This window comes from Sinocyclocheilus rhinocerous, unplaced genomic scaffold, assembly GCF_001515625.1.
Source record: "Sinocyclocheilus rhinocerous isolate Xijiao unplaced genomic scaffold, SAMN03320098_v1.1 scaffold1465, whole genome shotgun sequence".
NCBI lineage: Eukaryota > Metazoa > Chordata > Actinopteri > Cypriniformes > Cyprinidae > Sinocyclocheilus > Sinocyclocheilus rhinocerous.
The window spans coordinates 32,615-47,102 of record NW_015645065.1 but is presented as its reverse complement, the minus strand read 5'-3'; the positions used below and the strand labels follow the sequence as shown (position 1 = coordinate 47,102).

The 14,488-nt window shown below is 37.8% G+C and overlaps 1 long non-coding RNA gene across 1 annotated transcript in view; it reads right to left on the bottom strand.

Moving 5' to 3' along the window:
• LOC107705323 (uncharacterized) overlaps positions 1–12,599 on the bottom strand; it is an 87,315-nt gene extending 74,716 nt beyond the window's left edge. Inside the window, exon 1 of the long non-coding RNA XR_001636059.1 lies at positions 12,520–12,599. This is a non-coding gene — a long non-coding RNA (uncharacterized LOC107705323). The remainder of the gene's footprint in view (positions 1–12,519) is intronic.
• Between the last annotated feature and the right edge of the window lie 1,889 nt (positions 12,600–14,488).

Genomic DNA, 14,488 nt, shown 5'->3' with positions numbered 1-14,488 from the left:
CACGTTATGGTCGCGCTCTGTATCGCGCACAGCGGAGTTCCGCCCGATGTGCATGCGCGCACACACACACACACACAAGTGAGTCCACTCCCACTCGTATTTGTAAATATTAAGCCGCAAAACGATTCATATTTAAATATGAATTCTGCGTGTCTCTGTGTTAATGAATGGCGCAGATGCGCGGTTTTGTGTAGTACTCGTACTGAAACGCTTGTGACGCTTCCGGTGATATTAACGTCTGCCGTCTCACTAATGAGGACATAAATACATGAACAACATCTCCAGAACTGCTTTGAGAGTCACTTCATGAGCATTTGACCGTTTCATTTGAGTAAAACTATCATCATGTCATATACATCATGTCATCACAGAAATGTAAAGGTATTCACTGCAACCCGTCAAATTAAAAGTTCGGTTTAACTTGAGGGGATTGGCAGAAATATATTACTATTGTTGAGTAGAATGTACGTAACAGGCTGCTACTACTACTACTAAAATTATTAAAACCTTATTTTTAAGGAATAAGCATTCAATATTTCTTCAATGTTTTAATTGTAATATTAAATGACCTTTATTTTCCAAAAAATTTAATTTGTTTAATTTTCATTACTTAAAAGATAGATTAAATGAATGTTTTATGCCTTAAAACAAAATGTAAATATACAATACAGAATTTCTGAGCAGAAAAATCATAAGGCTATTGTAAGAATAAATTATTGTTTTTATATTATTGTAAAACTTGTTTTATGCTTTCAAATAATTAGACATGCTAAAACAGAATTTGGTTACAATAAAACATAAGGTTGGACAAATAAAACATTTCATAGGGCCCTAAACGTAATATTTGTTAAACTTTTAATAAATTGATGTTAAATTGTTTAAGTTTCATGATTTTAATTAATTAGATATGCTTTTTGATTAATAAAATGTAATTTAACCATTAAAAAGGAGTCCAGAAAAAAAAAAAAAAAACGGAAACACAACAGATTGTGTGAACGATTTGGAGTAACAAAGAAATCGAAAGTGATTCATTTTCAACAAAATTTGGCACATCGAGAGGACAGTGACTACTGACAATGCACAAAGTTGAGGCAGTGACTAGGATTAGTAGTGTAGACAGGGAGCTCATGTGATCCACCCCAATACAATAGGAACACATACCAGAAACCAACCGTACAGCAGACATTAAGAGATTAAATCTGTCAGTGTGAAAATCTATTTTTGAATTATTCATCCAAAAACTAGCAAAATTCCATGACATTCAGCATTATACAGTAAATAAATTTTTTTACAGGACTGGATTCCACGTTGACGTTTTTCACATCACAGGAATCAAAAGGCCATTAAGTATGCAAAAACACAAACCAAAATGCTTGTCCAACACTGCAAGTAGTCCTATTGTACATACTTAAAGTTTTCCATGGAAAGAACGCATACATCTGCTACAGCATCCTTTGTGGCAACGCAAAGTTTTTTTATGTTGCTTTATGAATTGTGGTGTCACATTTCAGAAAGCAACATGAAATAGAGCTTGTTTAGCTATAAGTGTTTGCGTTCATATTCTAGCGTTGAGTATGTTCCAGGTCAAGGCTAATGCCAGTTAGTTAGGACAATGGCATAGCTCTGGCCATGAGCTTTGACAGAACAGACGTGAAACTGAGAGCCATATGCAGATTAAAAAAATTGACAATCTTTACACAACATGACACTGGACATTTGAAGAAACAAGCAGCTTCTCTCACCCAATATCACATTCAATATCACAGTGAGCAAAGGTCAGCACCTCTAAAAAAAGAAGAGAAAGAAATGTATGCACACTGAGGGGTTGTGAACAAGGACCCTCCATCTCAAGAGTGCTGTTGGCTTGAGACCAGATGAGGGACACATGACAGCAAGGTCACTGAGCACTGTGCTGAGAAAAAGGACTGCATGACCAGCCCAAGCAGACGGGGATGGATTCTGCTCCTGGTGCCGGTACAAGCCTACTCAACAGCTATCAGCTCTTTCATAGGATTTCAGATATTTGGACAAAACGTTAACAGCACTTCTTCCTCAAATCACAGCCTGTCTAACATAGACAATGAAAAAACAAAGTCATTATGGTCAGATGCTGGAGAACAAGCCTTCATCTCTGGTCTGCATCCTGCTCCTAAAATAGGTGCTCTGCAATCATAGCTCTCAAATAAGGTGTGAGAAGTCACTGCCTGCCATTTAGAAAAACATCCAGTCTTACATTAAATACTACGAGTTAGTTCTAAGTTGGGAACAGTTACGCTTCTCTCTTCAGCTTATCATCTTCATCAGAAACTTGAAGCACCCTGTTCCTCTAAGGCCACATTCACTCAGAAGAATTTGGTCGTGATCCTGTTGCGTGATTTTCTTACCCAAACCTGTCTAGCGGATTCTCCATGGATTCTAAAGATTTAATTTGTCATGTCAATCACAGCACTGATTGCTTACATAATTCTTAAACAAATACTAACACCTAACAGTATAGTTTCACTAGCACATCCTAATAGATAGCATGAATCACACAGTCTTCTTTAAACAAACAAAAAAAAATCAGACCTCATGAATTGAGTTGACTAATGAAATCGGCTGAGGGGTGGGATCTTGTGCTTAACCATTTTGTGGGGGAAAAAATCATGCTATCCTGTTTGGAGTGTTAAACCTGTTCATACAGAGGTGAAAGACATCAAGCACATTCCATTAGCAAAATGACTGGTTGAAATATTCAGTGGATTTGATTGATCTCAACCATAGCAGACAACTAGTTTTGACGTCAATAAGTGTGTGAAGAAATCCAGACTGTACTGCATGTTATTCAAGCGCTGTCAATCATAAATGTGAAAGCAGTCATGAAGATGAAATGGGGTTCACAACCTATATTACTCCTGCAACCAGTGGATTTCAAATTGAAAACATTACATTGACAAGCAATGTTGGGCAGGACTTTTTAAATAACAGAAATTGGTTCGTAATCAGTTACATGCTACTAATAATAATAATAATAAAATTAATAACAATGAGTGAGAGAATATCTGTAACTTAGTCCAGAGTAGGGGAATTGTAATGTTTTATAAATTCTTTTATGATGTAAATATTTTTTTTGCATTGAAAAAAAGTAGATTTTTGTTTGTATATGCTGTCCATTAGGCTATAGTTCTTAGAAAGAAAATCTGAATCGGCAGGTCACACTTACAAAAAACTCGGAAATCCGAATCAGCCAAGAAAATTGCAATCGGTGCATTTCCAGCAACAACATTTTAACAGCACAGTGACCATGATTCAAGCCAGTGAGGGGCATGGCATGTAGGGAGGGAAAAAGAAATACAAGGAAGCAGGGGGAAAACCAAAACGTCACTGAGGAATGAAAAGGAGGGGGTGTGGAGAGCACGATTGCATACTAGAGGTCTTCATGGGTCCTAAAATATGTACCCGACCTGAATCACTTCTTACCCAAACCCGACGTACATAAATTATTTTTTTTTAAAGAAAAACCCGACCCGAGACAGACCCGATGAAATTAGACCCGAGTCCGACGGCAATTATTTTTGAACCCGATTGGACCCGGACGTAAACGGCATTGATGTGTGTACAGCCTGCAGCCCCGCAGTCAGTCAGGAAAAATCCCGGTGTCCTGTTGACTGATCTGGCCACTTCTCCATTACTTTGATTTAACATTTATTCAATTTATTATTAGGTTACTTTATATTAGTGCCTACCTGATGGATACAAGGTATTTCTGAGCTCCGCTTTCAATTGTGACCAGTGGATTTGAAAAATAAACGTGATAGTTTGATAAAAAATAAATCGATAGCCTAATAATGGATTCGCTGTTGTCTGCAACCTGATCTCCGGCGAAAGGCTTCTGCACACAAAAAAGAAAAGCCCTGCATGAACACGCAGCATAATGAAGCGAGTGGATTTTCCTGATGGATCTCATATCTATAAGATGATGTCTGTGTGCGAGGATTACGAACGTATGCTCCTTTTTTTGTGTGCGTTCCTCTCTTAACACGAAAGTGAAAGTAACCTACACATTCGGGATAGTTTAAAAGAATTCGGGTCTAATCGGGTCCATTTGGGAAAAGCATGTTTATTTTAAATTACCCGAGACCCGAGGCCGCTAATACCGAACCCGACCCGTGTCCGAGGTACTCGTCGAAGTTTTGGACCCGAACCCGCTCGGGTCGGCCCTCAGGTTTTCGGATCCAAGTGGACCCGTGAAGACCTCTAGTGCATACATACAAGCTCAGATTTATGCTTGCGCGCTTGTTTTCTTTTTTCTCAAGAAGAAATTATCCGCAATAGAGACACTATCATGCAAGCTTTTATTAACATACAGCATACAGCACATGTAACTTCAGCTGACCCAAGCAATTTTGATTTGCTATGACAAATGGTTTTTGGGAACAGTTCATTTAAAGGGATAGTTCACCCCAAATGAAAATACTGTCATCATTTACTCACCCTCAAGTTGTTTCAACCCTGTATAAGTTTATTTCTTCTGCTGAACGCAAAAGAAGATATTCTGAAAAAGAAAAAAAAAATAGATGGTCCCCATTGACTGCCATAGTATTTTTTTCCCCATACTATGGGAGTCAACGGGGACCATCAACTATTTGTTTACACAAATTCTTCAAAATATCTTCTTGTGTGTTGAACAGAAAAAAGAAACTCATACTGATTTGGAATAACCTGAGGGTGAGTAAATTATGACAATTTTCATTTTTGGGTAAACTACCCCTTTAACCGCTATCTCTCTGGAAACACCACATGTGCAAACTTAAAACCTCCGCTCCACGGTCAGCTTTGTGGAGCCCCAGCAGCTGACATTTCATACACTTCCTATATTAGCAAAGAGACAGGGACTTCCTCCATTGTGCCGACACAGTAAAGATAAAACACATTACATTTACAAAGAATCCAATTACTGCTCACAGATTGAGTTGAAAGGGCGTCTATGGAAAACAATGCAACATCTCCGCAGTTCTCAGTGTTCTTTAATCACCGTGCCGGAGCCCCATACAGCTGAACCAGCATGCTAAAATCATGACTGCCCTGAGGCACCATGGGAGGGCTCTTTGACTCAGATTAGAACATAAAACTCTAATTTGTTCCATTGGGTTTTGTAGTTCATTGGGCCTCTTGTCTGTCAAGTGGGCTTAGTATTTATTTGATGCTGTGTAAAAGCATAACACAGCAACATGGTCTGATGCTGAAGACCTGTGGCAGCTCAATTAGACCTGGGGGAAATAGGGCTGGGCGGTATATTGAGTTTGTACGATATATCAATATTTTCTTTATAAGCGATTCGATATGAGGCAATACCGTTTATATCGATATACAGTAGTTTGATACGAGCGCATCTGAAAATATAGTGGAGGACACAAACTGAGCTGCTGCGGAGAAAGTGCATAATACAGTTTGTTCTAGGGATGCACCGAAATGAAAATTCTTGGCCGAAGCTGTTGATGGAGTTCTTGCTTTTTCTCAACTTTTATTTTGGCGGAAATGCGCAGGAAAACCTCAATGCTTCTTTTTGTTGACAACAGCAGACTTATAAAGGAGTCTCATACGTATCGCTTTGTCACATGCCTTGTAAAAAACGAGTAACACTGGTTCAGCGCAGATTTTCCTCACGCTTTGGACTTTGAACCCTGGGTAACAAGCAGATAAAAGCTTCGGCTCTTTGAATTAAGTAATGCATAAATACATGATGCTGTTTTGTTCATAATTGTTTATGCAATTTACAAAATTATATTAGATTTTTATGATTTAATTTAGACGTAATGCACGTTTTTATAGAGTTACTTCCTTGCGTTGACAATTTAAATGCGCTGCATTATTTTGCTCATTGCGCCCTCGGGAGACAATTAGACCTATACAATAAAGACCTATTTAATCTGCATATAAAACATTAGAAATTAGATATTTGTTTAATTTTTATTGTGTTTGATTGTTAATTCTGACTAAAATATACATTTCGCTGAAATATTTGTAGTTGGACAATAAATGTGACGTAGAATTTTAAACCTACAAGTAAGTCTATTTTTATGATAGCACTGACTGTAAAGTGACTGTAATGGGGTAACCAAAATAGCCTAACACAACTCTGTGCTTTTATTCATTTATTTTCATTTTTAGTTTAGTGAATTTAACTTCCGCTTTAAAAGATTTTAGTTTCTAGATTGCAATGTTACAATGATATAATGAAATGTGATTTTAACCCTTTTTTGTACATAATATAAAGGCTTACATGGTTACATTCACTTTATTTGTTTTCATAGCCTTTAATATGTATTGTTTAACCAGGTGTTTGCAAGAAAAAAATGAAGGAGCTTGAGGCAAATGCCATCTAGTTTTGCTTTTTATCCTAAGATTAGACCAAAGACAAAAACATAGGCTAAGCAACTCTAAATTAAAATAAGCATGTAACGACCACAAACGGAGGAAAATAGCGGAGTAAAAGTACCGATACATCACTTAAAATGTACTCAAGTAAAAGTATTTGTAATTCGTTACTTCACACCCCTGGTGATGAGGCAAGTGAAGGGTTTAGAGCGGCACTTCCTTGCACATAAGTGCTACATGTAACCCGGAGGAAGTGGACCACACCCACAACCACAAGCAACCTACAGCGCTGAACTTGCGCTCTGAAATGTTCTCAGTGTGTCTTGATTTAAACAGTGTATTACAGTGCTGAACCGACTCTGAGAAACTGAAAATTAAATGAGCTGCACCATAACCAATCAGAAACCAGATCAATTGGCAGCAGGGCTCCAGACAAGGGCTCCTATAAGAAACTAAATTAGATGCCAAATTATTTTTTTTAAGTGCCACAGAATAAAAGTGTTTTATTTCTCTCTTTTTTTTTTAAACACTTTAACATTTCAGTCAAACTGTCATGTGTTTATGTCTCCCCTCCTTTTACAGCATCAGCATTTTAATCCATCTTATAGATGTCCTGGGAACTAAGCTTCACTTAAAGTGGGAACTAAACGTCTTTTCCAACTTCAGAACAATATACAATCACAAATAATTGTTTATTACACAGAATCTGTGTCAATATTATGGACCATAACTATGTCAGCATCACTTGGACCTTGAGTGTAGTTTGGGCTCCTCCTCAAAGCATCCTATAAATGTTGTCATATGTCTTGCACACATCCAGTCTGTTTTTCTTCGTTAGTAACATGCAATTATACAGAAGGTGTTGAATTTTATCTTTAGCTCCTTGCATTCTTTCTTATCATGAAGACAATAGGTTAAGTAAAAATATGAATATGCAATATCAGGGCTCCAAACAAAAAAATAGAGTAAGGAGCCATTGGCTCCTATAAGAAAAAATGTTAGGCGCCAAATAATTTTTTTAGGTGCCACAGAATAAACGTGTTTTATTTATTTTATTATCACTTTTTAACATTTTAATCATACTTTCATGTGTTTATGTTTCATCCTTTCTTGAATTTATCAGCATTTTAATCGATCTTGTAGATGACTTGGGAACTAAGGTTCACTTAAAGTGGGAAGTAATGTCTTTTCCAACTTGAAATATATACAGTAGTCAAAATTTGAAGTGGATCAAAAAAAGTTCATCAAAGTTGTTCTAAGACAACAGCGCATTTTGGTTTTAGGTTTTAGGACAACTTTGATGAAAGGTTTTGATCCACTTCAAATGTTGACTACTGTAATCACAAAGAATTGTAATATAATTTTTTTTTTACATTTAACCACTGTATTTTTAAATTAACTCAATTTATGAGACAAACAACAACTATTTTTTTGTTTTAACAGTAAAAAAACAAAATTAAAAATACTCACAATCTCCTCATCACAGGCAGGCACAGCACTCATGTTCGTGTTTTTTGATATCGTTATCGAAGAAGGTGTACTATCGATAAATATCGATATCGTTTTATCGCCCAGGCCTACTGTAGGTTTTCTTATAAAATAGGCTACGTTCTGATGTTAATTCATGTTCATTATGTACTATAGTAGTAAAGAGACAGATTAAATGGGTTCACTTGCCGCTTGAACTGAGGCGCTAAAGCGATCGCGCCTGCTGCATTAAAGAGCACCAAAACTGTATTTATTGTTTGAATTTCGTTATGAATTTGGCATAATTTTAAAGCTGATACTTTGTTTATTAAAAAGTAACAAAGCTTTTTGCGATTAATGGACGGCAAGTGTGCTTCAAATAATATGAAGTTCACACATTAACAGAACACAGCATATAGACTAAGATCTTGATAAGAAGAAGCCATATTAGTAATGATTATAAACGAGAATTGTTAACGATATTGCCAATATCCACACAGCTGACAGCTTTACCTGTTGTAGTTTGTTCAAGTTGTGCACGAAATAGACTCTGCTTTTGTGCACTTTCACTTCGCACATCTCCGTCATGTCGAGCTCTCTCGTGCTGCACAACTGAGCTGTGTTTAGCAGGTGTGCGTCAGCGCTGCTGTCCGGCAGAGATGAGGACTGTTTGAAACTCTTTTTTCTAGGGATTCTCCGATCGATCGGCCGGAGATCGGTAGCGGCCGATAATCACATTTTATGACTCGATCGGTACTCACTAACTTGGCCGATCTCACGAACCGATCACAATTTGATGACGTCAACGCGTGACGACGTACATGATGCGTGGGGACATAAATGATTTGGCGCCGCAGTCATGTCATCGCCGGTGTGGAAATGCTATGACGTTTTGAGAAACAATGAAAAATTTGCTATTTGTCGTGTATATTTTGCATGTAATGTCATGTCAATTTAGGTTAAATAAAGATATCAGTCTTTATTTTTCTTCCTTTTAGGAAACAAATCAAAGACAAAATAAACAAATTCGACTGTTCCTAATATTCTGTATGTTGCTCAAAAACAAAATATATTGTGTTCAGTGGGAAAAAGTGTTGTTTTTTTTTTTTTTTTACCCAGTCATTTAAAAATAACACATTTTAGAGCTGTAACGGCAATACCGTGATACGTGAAACCGTGATATGTTTGCTTAAGGTTATCATACCGTCAAAATAGAGCTGTAACGGCAATACCGTGATACGTGAAACCGTGATATGTTTGCTTAAGTTTACCATACCGTCAAAATCTCATACCGGCCCATGCCTATAAAACACTCATGCTTTTAAGCCAAATACACACTGAAAAGAATAATTTACTGCCATCAGGACACTGGTCACTATTCTCTCTGCCATCTCTGATGAGTTTGTCCGTGTTTTCTCTGTTTTGAACTTATTACTTATTACTAATGCATTCCCTTATTGGATCAATGAACTTTCCAGAACTTTACCGGTTTCAAATGACCTCCTGGGTAGTGTGCTTTATAGTGTCATTTCTAATAACCCAGACACTGCACTTTGACCTATTGTAGTTTGTTCAAGTTCTGCACGAAATAGACACTGCTTTTTTGCACTTTTACTTTGCACATCTCGGTCATTTTCGATGAATTCCAAATCACGCTGTAAACAGTATGCTAAAGGTACCCAAATGTTAAACTATTTCCAGTGAATTTGTGAAGTGCATCCATGCATGTTTTTTTTTTTGCAAGCTAATACTGCTCAAAATCCTCTCGCACAACAGAAGAGTTGTAGAAAAATAAATAAATAAAGGCAATACATTTAGCTAGATTCAAATATTTACATGCAAACCCAAGTACTAACAAATAATTTTGAGATTCATGTTCTAATACTGCCACTTCTAACTAAACCGTAAAATACTTTCAAACTTAAAGGTTAAGCTTAAAGCTTAAAGGTGCAGTCACATTAGCAAAAATCTGTGTGCAAAAAAGTCAAATTACAATGGTGCCGATATGCATGAAACACTGATCACTTTCAAACCAAGCAGCTTTCAATTGGTCATCACAGTGAATTTGTGTGACCATCTTGAACATAAGTGCAATTTGCATGGGAAACTTTATCTCTGTCACACGAATCTCCTAATCACATAGATTCTTATTAGAATGACTGCATTTCGCACATTGTCAACTCACATGTACAAACACTGTTAATGCTGAAATGTGTTGTTCTTAGCAAAATACAAAAGTAGCTACTTTCCCATCAGTATGTGAATTGCATGTGTGTCAATACACCAAGCACAGAAACCAGCTCATATTCAAATCAGGCTTATCCTGCACTGCATGTGTTACAGGCACACTTGTGCATTAAGACTTCTCATTTCTGCTGTCCTGACTCATTATTAGCACCATAATGGACTAGCTTGAAACTCAACTCAATCAGAAAAAGGACACTGCCCAACATTCAGAGAAAGCCCCACTGCCCCTGAAGCATAGTTCAAAAATCCCAGTCCCAACCCAAAGTTGTCTTTCACAGGAAGTGACTGATTGCTGCTCTGATCTCTGTGCTCACATCCGAGCATGATGCCATTGTGCACGTTAATGATGCAAGTTTTCTGCTCTCTCACCACAGAGCTGGGCCTGTTCGAAGCACACAGACTCTTTCAATACCACATTAACATGTGGGCTGCCAAGAGGGGGAGGAGGAGTAACTTGGGAACAAAGCCTCTATAGTTGTCTCAAGCCTGGCTATGAGAGTTATGTAATTTGACTGGCAAGGCTGCATTTCCCCACTGGAGTACCGCAGACAAATCTCACCAAGGTATGGAGTTGCTCTGGAAAGAAGCGAGAACAAGAAAAACACATGTAATGAGCTGAGGGCTTCCTTTCATCTGTAACCTTGCCAAACACCGCCCCTCTTGCAGTCAGCAGATAACGCTGCAAATATGATCAGATCTTTGGTAGGTGGTGTGCAAGGTGCAAGGGGAAATGGAGGTAGAGAGGGCTAAAGCAAGTGCCTTTGTTAACCATCAGCATTTGCGGTGGATTTAGAGTGGTTAAAAATAAAATGTGATTTTGATATACTGCTCCGGGTGCCTGGAAACCATGTGACTGGAATCACATGAGAAGAAGTGGAAGGGGTTTGGGGGGTGAGGAAAACACACACAGTGCGCTGCCGGCATAATGAGCTTTGTGATAAGTCTCCTTGGTTTCCACTGACGGTAAGCAGATATAGTCTGATTTCAGAAGTAAACACCTGAAGACCTCTGAGCTCCAGAGCTCCACAGGGACAACAAAAAAATGGGAGGAAATTATCAGCGCTTCAGAGTATAAAAAAAGGAGCTTGACTGCTGTATATATCTTCAGCACTCTACTAGCCTGTATGCCGAGAGAGAACAGCATTCAAAACTGTAGCAATATGATGCTACATACAAAGTTTTATGGAATAGTTCACTCAAAAGTTAAAATTTGTTCTAAACCCTGCTTTTCTTTAGTGGAACACAAAAGGAGATAAACAGAATGTTTTGTAAGTCTTATGAAAACATCTGACAGAGAAAGTCTGAGAAAAAGAACAAGAATCAATGTTATTCATTAATGCTTTATACCATTTGGTTGTACCACGTTCATCAGGTGGCAATGCAACCATATCGATTGATGCATCGACCAAATAAGTAATGATATAATGTATGTTTTGTTTCATCTGAATATTTGTATTTTTTTTGCACCTCCCGTGAGTTAATACAAATGTAACTGGTGTAAAATAGGCACATAATATCAATCTCACTGATATATCAATACTTTTTTAGGTATTGGCTAATATTGCATCGCCAGCTAAGTGAATTGATGTCAGATCACCTTGTGATGAAATGAAATGTCCAATTTACACCTTTAGTAAATAATTACTAACATTTCAACAAAATGTTATAATAATATAATTTACACTGTATGGAAAACAGCTGCCTAATATCTAATTATGTGCCCCATGGAGGAAGGCCTTGATCTGAAAGGTGAGCAAGTGATAACAGAATTTAGATTTTTGGATGAACTATTCTTAAGCATTTCTCAGTACATAACACCACACTATCTGTTCTACTACTATGGGTCTGCTTGTTTCCATAGGGGAAAGACTGTCATAGGCTGCCACTGCTTAATGATGAAGAAGCATGGTCACATGAGCTGCGTGCTGGAGTGGGACTCTAGATTAGAGACAGCGAGTTCTCTGCAAGCAGTGACCCATTTTCACAACAGCCTCTATGCACACATATACACAGAGGAGGCAAAATCCACACTCAAAAACAAAAACCCTTAACAAAAGAGGCGGCAGGCAGGGCCCAGGCATGCAATAAGCCCTGCTCTTAATGCACACATTCCAGAGCTGAGCCGTCCACCAGCCTGTTGGAACTAGTAGGGGCGCCAACAAACTCAATGGCATCACATTCACAAATAAAAGCTACATGTTCAAACATATATACTCTATTTAACGCAAGCGAGAAACACAAGTGCCTAGTCACTATTCTCAAACTGGCTAAAAATGAACTATATCTAAAGATGACAAACATCCCACTGCAGCCAGAGTCAGACAGACATTGCAGCCTCAGTTACGCTTCCTCAGTGTTTCAAAATTGAACCGTCGCACCAAAAACGAGGAACTAGCCGCTAACAGTCAAACACTCAGTACAAGCTGCAACAGAAAGAAAGGGATTTACCGATTCCATGGCTGTCTTCAGATGGGAAAGGTTAAAATCCAGCTAAAAATGCTGAAGATGTGGCTGTGAAGTCCAAGGAATCCTGCGGAAACAAAATGAAAGACAGATTAATCTCCTGAATACTGATGTTTCACCTTTCAAACATGAACTGAGAGTCATTTCCTCAATGCAGATTCCTTTTTCCGCACACAGAATGTGAAAGGCCAGACTAGACAAGAAAAAAGACAGAGGATTCACCCATTGTGTTTTTTGGTCAGAGGTCCATTTATTAGGAATGGGTTAATCACAATTTCTGGGACAGTTGGTGTGCTGGGACACGATGGGCACATTCCTATGTTGCTGTCACCCTATCCCACAAGCTCCTTGCAACAGTTTCATGACAACAGCTGCATCAAGAGTGTCATTCAAGGCTTGACAGCAATGTCTACTGTACTCTTACTAGGGCTGGGCGATATGGCAAAAAAATTAAATCAAGATTTTTTTTTTCAGAATGTTGACTGATTGAAGATAAATGTAACAAAGTTAAGTATATTTGCAGAAAAGAATGAAATATGAAGGCAAATATTGTACAAACTTGTATTAAGTGAAACCTATGTTCAGAAATAAGAGAAATGCTAAATATTTCTTCAAAATGTAGACATTCAGTTTTACTAAAAAAAAACAAAAAACGTCTAAGCAATTAAAATTCAAAATGACAAAGTATAACACCAGTAGTAGGGTATAATTAACAGTAAAAGTTTTGTAAAAACAAAGAAAATAACAGCACCTTTCAGCCGGTCACCTTCATGTAAACATGAAACGTTTTTAAATTCTACTGCACTGTTTTCCATTGTTTTTCTATGTAAACATGCGATTAAAGGACGTGTTTGACCGCTGTGCTCATGTCTTGCATCTTTTGCAGTTTCTCAAACGACACTGCATTCTGAAAACAGGGTGCTCAAGTTTTTTTTTTTTTACCCCATTCCACAGCATCTCATGTTTTTCAACACAAATCACATTCTGTGTGAATAGCCCCTTACGACTATCTATATGCTATGGTTGTGGATATGCAACATTATATGTTGTGGCCCTTCATGTTGTATGCTCTAGAATAAAATATAAAAATATCTTAAGCTTGTGTTATCCACAGACCTCATTCCAGGCATTTCACCAAAAACACATTTAAAAAAAATATCCATTGACTTTGAGACAATGAAACCATAAGTGCTAAAATGCTAACTCGTTCCAGTGCTTTGGCCTACAAATATACACCATCCCTGCAGCACTCTAACCCTCATTCAACCATTCTGCCAAAAATAAAACAACAAGTAAAAACAAAAAAGATTTATAACATCAACCATAATGTTTATGGGTCATAAAATAAATCATGAGAAAACTCATAAGGCCTCCTTCAATGTAAGCTTACAGGGTTATTTTGCATATTTCATCAACTGGCAGGCAAAAAATGCAAACTAGATCACTTCGAAAAACATTAGCACACCACTTTTCAACAATCTACACAATTAGAAGTACCATCGTCTATAGAACAAATATGACAAAACATGTTTCGCATCTTATGCAAAAGATACTAATGGCGCTTTTCCACTACATGGTACGGCTCGGCACAGCACGGCTCAGTTTGCGTTTCCACTGCAGTTTAGTACCGCTTTAAAGTGGGCAGGATTATAGACATGTCGTTAGTTGCGCCGCCTCTAATGCCGTGACCTCCTGAAAAACTTTTTCATTCAACGTTGTCCCATCAAGCTCTCACTGGATCCGCTTCCTCAGCTATCAACGAGAGTAACATCTGTCCTTCGTCAACAGACCAAGAAATAGCTATTATTTTGTTACTACGCTCGTTTGAAACGTTTGCGTTCGTTCAAAGGTGGGCTCGTTCGAAAACTGTTGAGTTTGTTCGAAAAAAGTTGCGTTTGATCCTCGCTGGCTGTACGGATGTAATCTAGCGGGTCTAGTGTCTCGTGTCGCAAGT